This window comes from Trichechus manatus, unplaced genomic scaffold, assembly GCF_000243295.1.
Source record: "Trichechus manatus latirostris isolate Lorelei unplaced genomic scaffold, TriManLat1.0 scaffold00003, whole genome shotgun sequence".
In the NCBI taxonomy this organism is placed as follows: Eukaryota; Metazoa; Chordata; class Mammalia; order Sirenia; family Trichechidae; genus Trichechus; species Trichechus manatus.
Window position 1 is genome coordinate 15,905,258 of NW_004443939.1, and position 17,476 is coordinate 15,922,733.

Consider the following 17,476-nt stretch of genomic DNA (forward strand, 5'->3'; position numbering starts at 1 on the left):
ACTCACCTTACAGGAGATTTAATAAAGCTTTCTGTGCTGAGCCCTCGGAAGGTAGGAGTGGGACGGATTGGACTCCTAAAGTATAGGGAGAGAGATGTAAATCACACTCTACAACAAGGCAAGGGGATACTAATAGGTTTAAAATCAGGAAAGGTGTGTGTCGGGGTTGTATCCTCTCACCATACTTATTCAGTCTGTATGCTGAGTAAATAATTCGAGAAGCTGGTCTATGTGAAGAAGAATGCAGCATCAGGGTTGGAGGAAGACTCTTTAACAACCTGTGATATGCAGATGATACAGCCTTCCTTGCCGAAAGTGAAGAGGACTTGAAGCGCTTACTGACGCAGATCAAAGACTACAGCCTTCAGTATGGATTACACCTCAATATGAAGAAAACAAAAATCCTCACAACTGGGCCAAAAAGCAACATCATGAGAAATGGAGAAAAGATTGAAGTTGTCAAGGATTTCATTTTACTTGGAACCATAATCAACACCCATGGAATCAGCAGTAAAGAAATCATAAGACGTATTGCATTGGGCAAATCTGCTGCAAATGACCTCTTTAAAGTGTTAAAGAGCAAAGATGTCACTTTTAGGACTAAGGTGTGCCTGACCCAAGCCATGGAATTTTCAATCACTTCATACTCATATAAAAGCTGTACAATGAATAAAGAAGACAGAAGAAGAATTGATGCCTTTGAATTACAGTGTTGGCAAAGAATATTGACTATACCATGAACTGACAGAAGAACAAACCAATCTGTCTTGGAAGTAGAACAGCCAGAATGCTCCTTAGAAGGGAAGATGGTGAGACTTTGTCTCACATACTTTGGACTTGTTATCAGGAGGGACCAGTCCCTGGTGAAGTAGAGGGTCAGCAAAAAATAGGATGACCATCAATGAGATATATTGACACAGTGGCTGCAACAATGGGCTCAAACATAATGATTGTGAGGATGGTGCAAGACCCTGCAGTGTTTCTGTTTTGTTCTGTTGTACATAGGGTCGCTGTGAGTTGGAATTGACTCGATGGCATCTAACAACAGGGAATAAAGTTCAAGAAGAAGAGCAGTGGATTGTGTTAGGCACAGAGGGAGGAGCCATAAGTTATGAGGGAGGGGTGGAAAACTTTCTAAAACAGGTTGCTTTGCAACTGAGTGACTAAGGTTATGTAGGATTTTGACAAGTGGAGAATTAGTCATTGGTACGGTGAGTTGGTGTGCAGTTTCCAGTGGGCCCTGGTAATATACTCACAGTTTCTTGCCACTTTTCTCCTTCATGAGCATCTCTGTGCCCATTAGCCCTGATTGACAGCCCTTCTACATGGCCTAGAGCAAGGCCCTAAAGCAAAGGGTGGCCCATATGTAGCCATTTTATTTCCGTCTATGGTTGTCAGCGTGGGTGAATAAAGGCAAAATGAACAAAACACACACAAAAAGCCACAAAACAAACACATAAAAATACAACGAACAAAATAAAGATCCTTAGAGATTCTAGGTGAGGTTTTTTTTTTTTTTTTCTTTCTTATGTCAGATAGGTAATGCGCTGGTATTGTAACAAGGTTCGAGGAAGGCACATGTCACACAAAGGTATGTGTCATGGATTGAATTGTGTGCCCCCAAAATATCTGTCAACTTGGCTGGGTCATGATTGCCAGTATTGTATGACTGTGTACTATTTTGTAATCTCATGTGATATCCTTATGTGTTGTAAACTCTATCACTATGATGTAATAAGATGGATTAGCAGCAGTTATACTGATGAGGTATACAAGATTGAATAGAGTCTTGAGCCAATCTCTTTTAAGATATAAAAGAGAGAAGTGAGCAGAGACACAGGGGAACCTCATACCACCAAGAAAGCAGTACCGGAGCAGAGAGCATCCTTTGCACCTGAGGTTCCTGTGCTGAGATGCTCCCAGACCAAGGAAGACTGATGACAAGGACTTCATCCAGAGCTGACAGAGAGAGAAAGCCGTGTGATGCTCCCAGACCAAGGGAAGACTGATAACAAGGACCTTCCTCTGGAGTCAACAGAGAGAGAAAGCCTTCCCCTGGAGCCTGAATTTGGACTTCTAGCCTATTGGACTGTGAGAAAATAAACTTCTCCTTGTTAAAGCCATCCACTTGCGGTATTTCTGTTATAGCAGCACTGAATGACTAAGACAGTATGAAAACCCAATCATCACACTTGTGAACTGAAACAGGATCTGTAGGTGAGTTTTGAAGCCTCTTGCTGATTATTTGTCACCCAGTTAGATTCTGCCTCCAGGTGAATCCTAGAAAGTCTTAAAAGGAGGTTGCTCCTTTCTCTAAGAGTCGAGTCTTGTCATTGAATGGGAATCCTGCTTGTCTTGAACACTGAGTACACTGACTCCAGATGGACACTTACAAAAACCCTCTGAACACTTGATGCCAACCTTCAAGTGGTTGTGAAGCCAGCTGATAATTTATGATACGATAACTGGATACCGTTACTATACACCTATTGTGAGCCAGGCTGCTTATATATGTTATCACTATTTCTGCTAAAGAGCTTACAGATTAAATGTTTTCGTCTCCCATTTACAAATGAAGAAACAAGGGGTCAGAGAGCTTGAGGGACTTACTAAGTTCCACACAGTCAGAATGTGGAAGATCTACAAATTAGGTCCAGATCTAAATGGCTTTAAGACAGGGGGGTCTTTCCATTTCACCTGGTATAGGAAGAGATGTACAGAAACTCAGGGTCAAAACCTCAGGATGTGAGATAGTTCTGTCTCTTACTAGTAGTGAGACTCTGTTCATGAAGCTTATTTTATGGAATCTTCATCCCTAAAATAAGCACAATAATAACTCTTCTGCTACCCATTTGACTCTGTTGTTACAGTGCTCAAATAAGATCATATAGTGTCACTGGTGTGGAAACAGCATAATTGTTAATCACTAAAATTATTTGGAGGATTGGACCTGGTAGGAAGCATGAGAATAATTCTCAGTCATTTCCTTCTAAAAATGAAGACTTGGGTGTCTTTACAATAGTTTGATAGAGTGTAATGGTCAAGGGCACAGACTTCAGAATCAGATATATCTGGGTTTCAACCCTGGCTTTGTCCACGTCTTATTAGCTGTAGTAGACAGAGTAATGGCCCCTCAAAGATATCATGTCCTAATCTCCAGAACCTATGAATATGTTAGGTTACACAGAAATCAAAACCATACCCATTGCTGTTTAGTGGATTCTGACTCATAGCAACCCAATAGGACAGAGTAGAACTGCCCCATAGGGTTTCCAAGGCTGTAAATCTTTATGGAAACAGACTGCTACATCTTTCTCCCTCGGAGCAGCTGGTGGGTTCAAACCACCAACCTTTCAGTTAGCAGCCCAGTGCTTAACCACTGCACCACCGGGGCTTCTAATAAGTTACCTAGCAAAGGTGAATTAAGGTTTCAGATGGAATTATGGTTGCTAATCAGCTGACCTTGAGATAGGAGAGTGTCCTGGATTATCTGGATGGGAACAATGTAATCACAGGGTCCTTGTAAGTGGAAGAGGGAGGCAGAAGAGATAGAATCAGAGGAGATGTGATGATAAAAGCAGAAGTCAGAGTGATACAATTGCTGGTTTTGAAGTTTGCAGAAGGAGACCACAAGCCAAGAAATATTTGCAGCCTCTAGAAGCTGGAAAAGGCAAGAAAACAAATTCTCTCCTAGAGCCTCCAGAAGGGAACACAGCCCCATTAACACCTTGATTTTACCCAGTGAGACCCATATTGGACTTCTGACCTCCAGACAATAAGAAAATAAATTTATGTTGTTTTAAGCCACTAAGTTTGTGCCAATTTGTTACAACAGTCATAGAAAACTAATATGCTAGCTACGTTGCCTTGGGCAAATTGCCTAACCTCTCTGAGGCTTTCCTGTATGACACAGTAAATAATCAACCGGTAAATATTAGCTAAGGATCCCTGAGTGGTATAAATGGTGAAGAGCTTGGCTATTAACTTAAAGACTGACAGTTTAAACCCACCCAGAGATGCCTTGGAAGAAAGTCCTGGTGATCTAATTCCGAAAGGTCATAGCCTTGAAAACCCTGTGGAATGCAGTTCTACTCTGCAACGCATGAGGTCACCATGAGTCAGAATCTACTTGATGGCAATGTGGGTTTTTTTTTTTGTTTTTTGTTTTAAACATTAGCTTTACCGTTGTGATTAATATCACATAGGCAATACTACCGGACTAATGACAGTTTTAATGGGGTGTAGGACTCTGCGTTTATCATAACTAAGAGTCAACCTTCAAGACTGATTTTCCTGTTTTTCGGGTGATATCAACCCTGAGAAACTCTGGACAGAGAAATCTGGCTGACTCATTCATTGCGAGCATAGCTGAACTCCCACTGCATGTTGCCACGTTAACTGACTGAGGTTTCTGCCGGAAATAGCTGTTGCCTAGTTAAGGAAGTGTTCCCTGCATTGGAAGCCTAGGCAACTGCATATGTGAAAGTTTCTGGTTTCCTGGGATTGCAAATTAAATGTCAGGGAAGATAGAAATGCTGTAAAAAGGATTCTAAGAAGCAGTGCAGTGAATTAGAAGGAGAAAGACCTCTGTTTGGCTCAGGAAGCACTTTCATAGGTGCCACTAATGGATAAGCATTTGATGATGGCATTCTCCTCATCCACAGCTCCTCATGTATCCTGATGAAATTGGAGGTTGTACTGCATGGAATCTGTGCACCCGTTCTCTCCTGTGCAAGATCGAGAGTCAGAACAGCCTGGGCTTGTGCCATGGACAATTTACCTAATTTCTCTTGGAGATCCTATATACTCATCTGTAATCTGGGCACAAGTAGATTAATAAAATGCACTGTGACATGTAAATGTAATAATGTTAACATTTATCGGCTGTTTACAGTGTTCGGTTCCTAGGGCTCTTGTAACAAAATACCACCAACCATGTGGCTTAAAACAAAAGCAATTTATTCTCTCACAGTTCTGGAGGCCAGAAGTCCTAAATCCAAGCAGAGTCTTGCTCCCTCTGAAGGCTGTAGAGGATGAATCCTTCCTTGATTCTTCTGGTTTCTGATGGTTTTTGGCAGTCCTTGGCTTGTGGCACCATAACTTCAATCTCTGCTTTCCTATTCACATAACCACCTTCCCCCTGTGTGTGCCTGTGTCACTATGTCCAACTTTCCCTCTTTTTGTAAGAACACCAGTCATATTAGATTTAGAGCCCACCCTAGTCCAGTATGCTCTCATCTTAATCTAATTACATCTGCAAGACCCTATATCCAAATAAGATTACTTTCATAGGGTTCAGGTAGACATGCATTTTTGCAGGACACTGTTTAACCCAGTAAACTTATATAACCCAGTACACTTCATGTATGCAAGCAATTATTTTAAGTACTTTATATGTGGTGTCCTACTTAGCCTTCGCAACAATACTGTGAGACTTTCCAATTTTGCAGATGAGAAAACTGAGGCATAGGAACCTTCATTTCCCAAGATCACACAACTAGCAAGTGATGAAAGGTCTAAATGACATGTCTCCTTGAGATGAGTTCACACTGCCTTCAAAACTTATATATTTTATTGTGGTAAAAATATATATAACATAAAATTTGCCATTTAAACCGTTTTGAAATGTGCAATTCAGTGCCACTAATTATATTCACAATGTTGTGCAGCCATTGCCACTATTAACTTCCTAAACTTTTCATCATCTCAAACAGAAACTCTGTACCCATTAAGCAATAACACCCATTCCCCTGTTCTCTCAGCCCCTAGTAACCACTAATTTACTTTCTGTCTCTATGCATTTTCTTATTCAAGATATCTCATATGAATGGAATCATACCATATTTGTCCATTGGTGTCTGGCTTATTTCGTTTAGCATAATGTTTTCAAATTTCATCCATGTAGTAGCAGGTATTAGAACTTTATTCTTTTAATGGCTAAATAATATTCGTTATATATCTATATCTATCCTTCTATCTGTCTGTCTGTCTATCTGTAATTTTATTTATCCACTCATCTATTGATGGACATTTGGGTTGTTTCTACATTTTGGCACAGTGGTCAAGCGCTCTCGGCTGCTAACTGAAAGGCCAGTGGTTTGAACCCACCAGTGGCTCTGTGGGAGAATGGAGGGGCAATCGGCTTCTGTACAGATTACAGCCTTGGAAACCCTATGGGGCAGTTCTACTCTGTCCTATAGGGTTGCTGTGAGTTTGAATTGACTAAACGACACTCAAGAACAACAACAAAGACTTGGCTGAGGACTTCGAAAGCTTGTGTTCACACTACCCCTTGAGCACTGTCGATAAAACTGCCATCTGGGAGAACACAACCCTCTAGTCCAGCCTGGTCCCCCAGCCTTGGCCTCCGCTTTTTACTTATCTATTGGCACTTCTAGGGTTTCAAAATTTCTAGCAACCCAGAATTTGCCTGAGTTTTGTGAGAGGATGACTCATGTATTTGCAAAGATAGAAAGACTGATGGCAAGTAACTGGATTCTGATGTTCTAGTCCTTCCCAAGTCAAATTATGACTTCCCAAGTCACTTATTGGCAAAGGTGTTCCCCTCACTTTAATAAACCGTGTTTCTATGTGCTTAGAGACCATCACAGTATCTTGCAAGAAGGAAAGCTGTTTGATTAAGCTCCTCAAATTGTTTGGTTCCTTCAAATGCTTTTAAAAAAATTCAGAGAGGAAAATGTGCTTTCTCTGAGACCTGAATATTGATACCAACTATTAGTTTGAATGTGTAACTTATAGCAAGAACAGCTCATTAAGACTGCACTGAAAATCCACCTGGTACTCAAATTCCTATTGCCAAATGAGGTTTTCCAGCAGGAAAAGGCCCTTTATGTAATGCAAAGGGGTGTAACTATTAAATTAAAAGCAGTAAGGATTCACCCACACCCTCCTCTCCTTTTCTTTCTAAAGGTATCTTTCAATGCAGCAGGAAGTGTACATCTTTTGCCATACTTTTTAATACATACATTGCCTTTTTCCACTGTGCCAAACAGAAAACCTCAAGTCAGAAATGAGATCTCCTCTGCAGAAATTGCATTCCCCCTTCGTTTGTAAGTTAGTTGAAAATTCAGAGGTAGTTCCCAAAAGACCTTAAAAGATAGCTCTTCGAAATTGTCCCTAGTGATTAAATTGTGCACTGCACTGTGTGACTTATCAGTACTGGAACAGTTTATCCTGTGTCCCTCTTGATAACAATGGAGTGGAAATTACGAATCATCAAAAAATGACTACAGAATTACATAGCCAAGTAAGGACTGAGATAATTAATAATACAGTCCTGTAATGGACTTGTAAGACTGTATCAAGAGCTCTCCCTCTATTTATTGGTCTTTTCACTCTTATTCTGGGTTTTAGATACTGTTGGATGCTGTTTTCTACCTGAAGCTCTCTTCTTTGGATTTTGAATTCATATGATTCTTCCTTACTCACAAGCTAGTTCATTTTCCTTGATTCCCTAACTTAGCTGGTAACAGGAAAATCAGGATTATCTTCAACTCTTTCTTTGCTCGTACTTTCTAGTCAATCAGTGAACAAGTCCTGCCAGGTTTACATTTAAAATATTTCTGTAGTGCACACCCACTGCCACTGCAAGACACACAGACTCTTCCAATTGCCTTGCTAATATTCTAGTTCAGGGATTAGCAAACTACCGCCCGTGGACTATATTCAGCCCACCACCTGTTTTTGTAAGTGTAAGTTTTATTGGAACTTTATTTGTTCCAATAAACATGTCCATTTGTCTATGATTGCTTTGACATTACAATAGCAGCGTTCAGTAGTTACAAAGCCTAAAATACTATCTTTACAGAAAATGTTTGCTGACCTCTATTCTAGTTGATGCTCTCATCGTTTCTCCCCTAGATAATTGTGAACCAAAACCAAACCCATTGCCATGGAGTCTATTTGATTCTGACTCATAGTGACCCTGTAGGACAGAGTAGAAATGCCCCCATAGAGTTTTCAAGGCTGTAAATCTTCATGGAGGCAGACTGCCACATCGTTCTCCCACGGAGCTGCTGGTGGATGTGAACCCCTGATCTTTCATTTAGCAACTGAATGCTTAACCACTGTGCCACCAGGGCTCCAGATAATTGTAACCAGCCATCCAATTCCTTCCTTTAGACATTCCAACACCAAGTTGTTGCCAATATCTTTTTCTATATCAAATCCTAGCAAATCCTTTCTAATTCTTCAAGGCCCAGATTAATTACAATCATTCTATTACTCAGTTTTAAGCACTAGAGATACAATGGTGAGAAAGATAAACCAGATTCTTCCCCTCACAGCATTTTTCTTCATTCTATGAGAACAGAGAGGAAATAAACAAGCAATAACCTAACCAAGTCATTTGGGTCATAACAGGTACAATGACCTATACTAGCTCCATGCCTTGCCGATTGTGTGACTATGAGAAATTACTAACTTGTAGCCTCAGTCTTCTTATCTCTACTGTGGTTGTGAGAATCCAATGAGATAATCCATGTCAGAGATATGGCCTTGTGTTTGGCATGTACTCAATAAACAATAGTTCTAGGCAAAGCATATTGAACAGGAACCTGTAAGCTAGTTTTGGATGTGTGGAAATGGCTGTTATGATTAATATTTATACTGAGACCTCAAGGCTAAGTTAATAAGGGAAGAGGAACAGTGTTCTAGGCACAGGGAATAGCATCTGTAAAGATTTGGAAGGGGAAAATTTTCCTAATTCCCTGAATTTGAAATAATTGCTGACATCTCTGTGCTCCCCAGAGTGCTTTGTTTACCTTACTAGTATAGATCTCATTCCATCATAATATAAATGCATTTTTGAGGGTAGAGGCCTATACTTACATTTTCACCTCTATATTCCTGGCACTTGGGAAAGGCATGACACAGTACGTAAATGGACAAAAAATATAGTTCTATAGAAAGCAGCATAGCAGAATCAAACAGCATGGTCTTTGGAATAAAAAAAAAAAACCTAGACTTAATTTCAGATCTGCCATTAATGAGGTAGGTGACCTTGGACATATTAAGTTACTTCTCTGACCCCCAGTTGACCTAGATCTCAAATGTGGAAAGAGATACCTGCCACATAGACTTGTAGAATTTAATTAGAAAGCAGAGCTAAAATGCTCATTTTGTCTGTACATTATAGGTGTTTCATAAATGATAATTTTTTATTGATAATGAGGTTTTTAAAATTTTGACCAATAATGTTAGCTTAAGTGTTTAGAGATCAATGAACTGAACAGCTGAGAGTAACCATCTGATCTCACAAACAGTCCAAGCAAACCCAGAAAAATATCCAAGCTTAACATCTACTTCCTTTTATTTAATTCTACAAATAGGATCACTATGAGTTGGAATTGACTCAACAGCAATGGGTTTACTGTATGGCGGGTATTGGATCCTGTGCCAGAAAATTTGTACTGAATAAGACATACCCAGCCCCTGCCTCTTGAAGTTTAAAGTCTAACACATTGTCAAGCATATTATGCATTTAGTCTGTGGACTTTTTTTGAGAGAGAATGTGTGTTGATGAGTAGTCCCTGCTGGTCCCTTACATAAAAGTAAGTGAACCCTGTCTAAACGTCTTTAATTGCGGAGGTAATGAGTGGACCCGAATTATCCAAGGCCTGAGGTAATTATGTTGTTGTTGTTAGCTGCCATCAAGTTGATTTAGACTCATGGAGACCCCACATGTGCACAGTAGAACTGCTTCATAGGGTTTTCGAGGCTGCGAACTTTTGAAAGAAGATTGCCATGCCTGTCTTCTAAGGTGACTCTGGATGTATTCGAACCCCAAATCTTTCAGCTAGTTGTTGAGGGCTTAACCATTTGTGCCTTGAAAACCCTATGGAGCAGTTCTACTCTGCACACATGGGGGCTCCATGAGTCAGAATTGACCCAATGGTAAGTAATGACAACAACAATGGAAAAAAGAAGCAGAGGAAGAGGTAGGCATGATGCAACCTGAGGATTTAAGTCGCCTTTTCTGGCTTTGAAGATAAAAGGAGTGTGTCATGAGTCAAGGAATGTGGACAGCTTCTAGAAGCAGGAAAAGTCAAGGAAATGGATTCTCTTCCAGAACCTCCTGAAAGGAACACAGCCCTGCTGACTCCTTGATTTTAGACTAGTGAGACTCATGTCAGACTCTGGCCCATAGAACTGTAAAATAATACACTTGTATTACTTAAGACAGTAAGTCTGAGATAATTTGGTACAACAGCAATAGAAAACGAATACAATATACTCTTTCTCTACGTACAAAATGATTTAAAAATACATGCAAGGAAATGATTAAGGGCTATACTTTATCATCATGTTGGAAACGACTTTAGATGATCAGAACTCAGAAAAGGATACATGCAGTGTCAATTCTGGTATATAAGTAAGACTTCATGTAGAAGGAAGAAATTGTCTTTGGTGAATTTAATCTGGACTTATTAAAATGGAGTTTGATTGCAGGTTATGATTGGGAGTTAGCTCAATAAAGGGAGGGAGAAAGGGCGGGAGGAAAGAAGGAGCAAAAAAAGAAAGGAAAAAACATTAGACTGTGTACCATTGAAAAACAGAGTAGATTTAAGTTGTTTAGGTTTTTTTTTTTTTCCATTATTGAGATAAAGCATGAAAACAAAAATAATCAAGCAGGAAACTTCTTTTATCATTACTTTCAGTTCTCAATCTTTGCATTAAATTAATCCAAAAGGGGCAGTTTTTCTTCCCTATGCACCTTATCTAAGTAATCATTTCATCCTTTTTAAAAATAAATAATACAAATAGGCTTCATGGAGATCTTACATTCATTTATGAAAATAATAGACAGAACTGAATTATTTATAAAGCCAATTATTTTTACAAAGACTATGAGTGACAGGTAATGGCGAAGGAGTGCTTTGCTGGTAATGTAATTTAAAAAAATTGTGAAGAAATCTGGGCCAGGTTTTAAATTTAACAATAAATCTGCAGTGGGTTAATAGAAACTTTTGAAATGAGGCATATCAGGCTGTGACTTTGATCAAAGTGGGAAAGCTGCAGAAAATCCAGAAACACAATATTACCTGCATGAGACCCCAGGTGTTTTGTAGTTTCCAATGGGAATTTGATGGATAAAATTCATAGCCTAGAAAGTTCAGGTACCGGCTCAAAAATATTTTTTTTGCTGAAAACGTTGACAAGAGCGTACAAGTGGATAAGAGGTGAGTTTCTACTGGTGTCTCAATAATGTCTCACAAAAGTCAAAGGTAAAGAAATGGTTCTCAGTGTGCTGGTTTTGGCCCATAATTGTCAAGCTAACACTAGTGTATAGATATGGTCCAAGTAGCTAAGGGATCTCTAACAACCCCCTCCTACTCTTCCTCTTCCTCCTTCTCTTTACTACAGGAAAAACAAACAACAAACAAAAGCAAAACACACACACACGCACCCAAACTTTTCAAGACTCTTACTTAATACTTGCTCACAAAATATACATCTTCTGTATATGACCATTTACAGCTTAAAAAATTCACGATGAGGGGCTGAAGGCAGTAGAGTATTTTCATCTTTGGTGAACACATTTTCTTGCCTATAGTAGTTTCTTTTGTATTTTTGCCTACACATCAGTGTAAAGGTGTGTGACTATATCAGCATTATTCCAGGAGAAAGACTGAGTCCCAAAGGCTAAGAGCTAGAAGGGCTGACATATGGTCACCAAACTCTTAAGGTTTATTGATTGTCTTACTTATTACTTATCACTGCCATAACAAAATACACCACAACTGGGCAGCTTTAAAGAATAGGGATTTATTTTAACTGTTTTAGAGGCTAAAAATCCAAATTTGGGCCTTAACTCTAGGCGGAGGTTCTTCTTTGTCTATTTCAGCTTCAAATTTCAGCAATTCTTGGCATTACTGGGCTTGCAGATGTATCTGCTATACGTATCTGTCTTCATAGATAGTGTCTTCCTCCTGTGTGTGTGTCTCTGTGTCTATTCTGCTCTTTTTATAACTCAAAACTGATTAGACTTAGCACTCAACCTACTCTGCTATTATCTAATTAACATAAAAAAGAAAATCCCTATTTACAAGCAGTAGCACATCCTCAGGTACAGGGGCCAGGACTTCAATAGATATTTTAGGGGACACGATTCAACCCGCAACATTACTTTTCCAAAATTCCAGAGATAAATAGTTTCTTCTCAACTGAAACATTCCAGGCCTATTATTTGTTAGGGTTGACTCTTCTGAGTTAAAGAAAATACACAGGGTTACATTCTTGTGATAACAGTCTTTTACACTTTTCCATATCCATTGAAAACTTTGATTAATTGGGTGTTAGAATTTTTTTTTTAATCATAAAAGGAACAAAGCATAGGGGGAGAGAGTACAAGAGGGTATCCAGTGAAAAGTCAATCTCTCTACCACTCGAGACCCCAAGTCCACCTCCCAGTCAACTATTGTTAGCAGTTTCTTAATCAACCTCTTAGAAGTAGTGTGTGTATACAGGCACTACACATCCATTTATTTCACACACGATTTTACAATGACACGGTATTCTGGACCTTGCTTTTCTCATTTAACAATACATCTCAGCAATATTTTGATATCAGGACTTACAGATTTTACCTTGTACTTATCAATAGAGGCAAATTATTCCATTGAACAGAGGTTATCGTACTCTAACTGAAATCCTGTTGGGGGAGATTTCTATTATTCACAGGCTTTTACTATCACAAATAATTCTGCAGTGAATATACTTGGACATATGTTTCTGCACACAAGTGAATGTATCTGTGGGATAAATTTCTAGAAGCAGACAAGCATAACTAAAGGGGACGTGCATTTAATCTTTCAATAGCTGTTTTTGTTAGGTACTGTTGGGTTGGTTCCAAATCATAGCAACCGTACGTACAACAGAAGGAAACACAGTCTTGTGCCATCCTCACAACCGTTGCTATTCTTGTGTCCGTCATTGTAGCCACTGTGTTAATCCACTTCATTGAAGGGCTTCCTCTCATTCACTGACCCTCTGTTTACTAAGCATGATGTCCTTCTCCAGCAACTGGTCCCTCCTGTTAACATGTCCACAATACTTGAGACTAAGTCTCGTCATTCTCATTTCTAAGGAGCATTCTGGCATACTTCTTCCAAGACAGATTTTTTCCTTCTTCTGGCAATCCATGGTATATTCCCTATTCTTCACCAACACCATAATTCAAAGACATCAATTCTTTTTTTGTCTTCCTTATTCTTTGTCCAGCTTTTGCAGGCACATGAGGCAATTGAAAATTGGGTCAAATGCACCTTAGGGGTCAAGTGCACCTTAGTGCTCAAAGTGACATCTTTGCTTTTGAACACTTTAAAGAGGTTTTTTGCAAAAGATTTGCCCAGTGCAGTACATTGTTTGATTTCTTGATTGCTGCTTCCATGGGCATTGATTGTGGATCCAAGTGAAGTGAAATCCTTGACAACTTCAATATTTTCTCCATTTACCATGATGTTGCTTATTGGTCCAGTTGTGAGGAATTTTGTTTTCTTTATATTGAGGTGTAATCCATACTTAAAGCTGTAGTCTGTGATCTTTGTCAGTAAGTGCTTCAAGTCCTCTTCACTTTCAGCAAGCAAGGTTGTGTCATCTGCATATCGCAGGTTGTTAATGACTCTTCCTCCAATCCTGAGGCCCCGTTCTTCATATAGTCCAGTTTCTTAGATTATTTGCTCAGCATACAGATTGAATAAGTATGGTGAAAAGATACAACCCTGATGCACACCTTTCCTGACTTTAAACCCCGCAGTATCCCTCTTGTTAACAGAGATCTCTCAATTGTTCTTCAAACAGAATATAGCAATTTGCATGCCCACCAATGGTATCTGAGAGTCTTGTTTTGCCATAGCCTCTCTAACACAGTGTTATCAATCTTGCTGATAACCATTCATCTGACAGGAGTGGAATGACAACTCATTGCTTTAATTTGTATCTGTGTAATGAGACATTCATTCAACAGATACCTTTCAACAAATGTATTTTTCAATAAAAACATTTATGAGGGAAATTGTTTGAGTTATCTATTGTTGTGAATAAACTATCCCAAAACTTAGTGGCTTCAAATATGAATTTATTATTATTTTATTCATGATTCTGTAGGTAAAGAATTCAGACAAAACACAATGGGAACAGCTTGTCTTTGCTCCGTAATATCTGGGGCATAGCTGGGATAAATCTAATGGCTGGAGACTGGAATAATGGGCACTGGTCAGGAATTACTCTCTCTCTCTCTCTCTTTCTCCACACTCATTCTCCATTTGGCCAGCTTAGACTTTCATACAAGTCTCCAAGAGGAAGTGCCACAGGAGACAAAGGTAGAAGCTTTAAGACTTCTTACAACCTAGACTGGAGTCCCTGCGTGGGGCAAATGGTTAACGTGCTCAGATGCTAACTGAAATATTGGATCCAACAAGTCAGCCATTGAAAATTCCATGGAGCACAGTTCTACTCTGACACACATGGGGTCACTATGATTAGAAATCAACTTGACAGCAACTGTTGTTGTTGTTGTTTTTTTTAAATAACCTAGACTAGGAAGTCAGACAGCATCACTCACACTAATTTCAATGTTACCCATGCAGAAGCTATTTTGAAGACCAGTTACCATAGAATATGTTTAAAATTCATTTATATTTATTTTCCTGCCATCTACTTATTTGTGTCCTTTGCTTACTTTTCTTTGGATTATTGATCTTTCCCTTATTAATTCATAAGAGTTTTTCTTTATTAAAGATATTACATTTTTGCCTTTCATACATATTGCAAATATTCTTTCTTAAATTAAAATTGTCTTTTAATTTTGTCTATTTTTTGACAGAAAATTTCAATTTTTATGCAGTCGAATTTATCATTCATTCTTTTATGGCTTTTAAATATATGATTTTCTTAGAAAGTCATTCTCCAATCTAAATTATTAAAAATTCAAAGAATGTTAAAGCCTTTTCCACATAGTCCTTAAGCCCTTCCATTGACTTATAAATTAATCAGCTTGGCAAGCGAAATGGAAGGATGACAAGCACATTCCAGGAATCTGTGTAGACACCAGTCCACAGTGAATGTTGCAGGTACTGTTTTCACTGGAGTTGGTTTGTCTGAGATCTTCCATGTTTTCTAAGTTGTTACAGGACCTATCCTTTTTTTTTTTTTTTAGTGGTAGACTCCTCCCTTTCCATCTGTCTTCCCAACCTGCTACTGTTTTTTTCCTCCCAAATAAACATTCTACTTCTCATAATCTTCAGACACCTTTAGCTGGAGAGTTTCATCTATACTGTTTAGTAATTACCATCTAATAATGAAGGGAAAACACCTTCTAAGGTTGCACTTCTGCAACTTCTATGTAATAACTATTGAAGAGGCTACAAAAGGTTTTACTTGGTGTTATCATTAAGGTCGTGTGTCAGCTTGGCTAGGCCATGATTCTCAGTGGTTTGGCAGTTATGATGGAGTTTGGCATTCGTATGATGACGTTATCACTTCCATGAAGAGATTTGATATAATGTGATCACCTCCATGATGGGTTCTGCTGTGAGTAGCCAATCAGTTAAAAGGGAATTTCCTTGGGGTTATGGCCTGCATTGAATATATGTGGAAATTTTGGCAAGGCTCCGGGGCTTTTGCTCACACTGGATACTGCAACTGGCTCCTGTTTGTCTGACCTCCAGTTCTTGAGACTTGAGCTAGCAGCTTACCTGCTGTCTTACCTGTTGATCTTGGGATTCGTCAATCTTCACAGCCTGTGAGCAAGAGCTCTGCTGTCTGACCTGCTGATCTTGGGTTCACCAGCCCCTGTGGCTACGTGAATCAGGAGAAGCCTCTATCCTGACCCATGAGCTTGGGACTTTCCAACCTCTACAACAGTGTGAGCCATTTCCTAGATATAAATCTCTCTACATACATATTTATACACCTTACTGATTTTGCTTCTCTAGAGAACCCAGCCTAAGACACCTGGGGACTTGACTTCTACAATGTATCATGAGGGTAATGATGTCTTAGAACAGAGGCAACTTAGCTTCATCAGATATGAAAATGCAGAAAATGTAAGTTACTCTTGGAGAAGGGAACATATGAAATTAGACATAAAAGTCTCCTCCTTAAGAAGTAAATCATATTTTAATTAAAGAGAATCTTTGAAGCAGTGACATGAAACTTTTGTTTATTTAGGTGTAGAAAAATAATTTGTCCCTCGTATGGAATATTAAATTACTTTTGAGTCACCAAGCTTATTCTACCCTGGCAAAGCTAAGATCAAAGTTTTTAATTCAGATTGCAATTTTTTTTTTTACTTTCCTCTCTCACAAGTTTTATCCTCCATATATCACCTGAATCCAAATCTTAGAGATTAAGAACTCTTTCAGTTGGTATATATAGATTTTCTTTATATCTTTTGAAGAAACACATAAAAAAAAATCCCTATAATATATCGTTAGTGAAACATGAGGTCTTAAAATATGGTTAGTTAACATAGAAGACTATGATAATTCATAAATGGAACCTTTGTTATCTCCTGAGGTTATATGGAATTAGAGTACGCAGTTTTGTTTTTCTTCCCCCAGGTTCCCTTGGGTCTTTTCTTACCCCAAACTCTGCATAACCATTAGTAATAGAGAAAGTTGCTTTCTTTGTGTAAATGCCAAATAGTTTAACTTGAATTAAAAGCAAAACTTTTTCAGCAGATGCTAATAACTTATTTCCTAAAAAATCCATTCTTTGTCTTCACTGAGCTTGTGTTTTGATGGGGTCACAGTAAGTAGTCAAATAATTATACAAAATACAATTACAAACTGTGGTAAGTGTATGAATATATCATGTAAGATCTTAATCTGGTGTCTGCGATTAGGGGTAAGTTTTCTTGAGAAAGTGAAATATGAAATGAGATCAGAAAAAAAGCGGAAGAATTAAGTAGGTAAAAAGCATAGTGTAGGGAATAAGGATATAGGGAGAAGGTGGAGTGGGCAAGAGTGGAGTAACATGCAGGAGATGTATTTTAGGAAAAGGCAATAAGTTTTACAAATTTCTTGAAGTAGGAAATGTCTTGAAGTAGGAAGGAGTATTACTGCTCAAGGACCTGAAACAAAGCCATACGGCTAGAGAACAGAGTTAGGAAAGAAGGCACAAAATGAGGTTGGATCATAGCCTTTCTCATATTATGGACTTTGATCTTTATCATAAAATCAGTAGGTAATAACTAGACATTGTCTCCCAACTCCAGGCTCTAGGTTCCTTGCACTGCCCGCTACTCACCCTCCCTGGAACAATGTCCCCCTCTTCTTTTAAAATCCATGTTTTATTTGCAAAAAAAGAAAAAGAAAAAAATTAGGCAAAGATTTTAGTTTTTCAAAAGTTTCACTTCCAAATGGTAACAGATTAAGGAGTTAGTGCAGGAAGAAGAAACAATTACATGTTTTTCTAGAAGAAAGAGATTTAATGCAAGAAATTATGTGCATAC

At 38.6% G+C, this 17,476-nt stretch overlaps 1 non-coding gene across 1 annotated transcript; it reads right to left on the minus strand.

Moving 5' to 3' along the window:
• Positions 1-1,529: 1,529 nt before the first annotated feature.
• LOC111820630 (small nucleolar RNA U13) lies at positions 1,530-1,629 on the minus strand. Its single transcript, XR_002824160.1, has one exon. It is a non-coding gene; the product is annotated as a small nucleolar RNA U13 (small nucleolar RNA).
• Between the last annotated feature and the right edge of the window lie 15,847 nt (positions 1,630-17,476).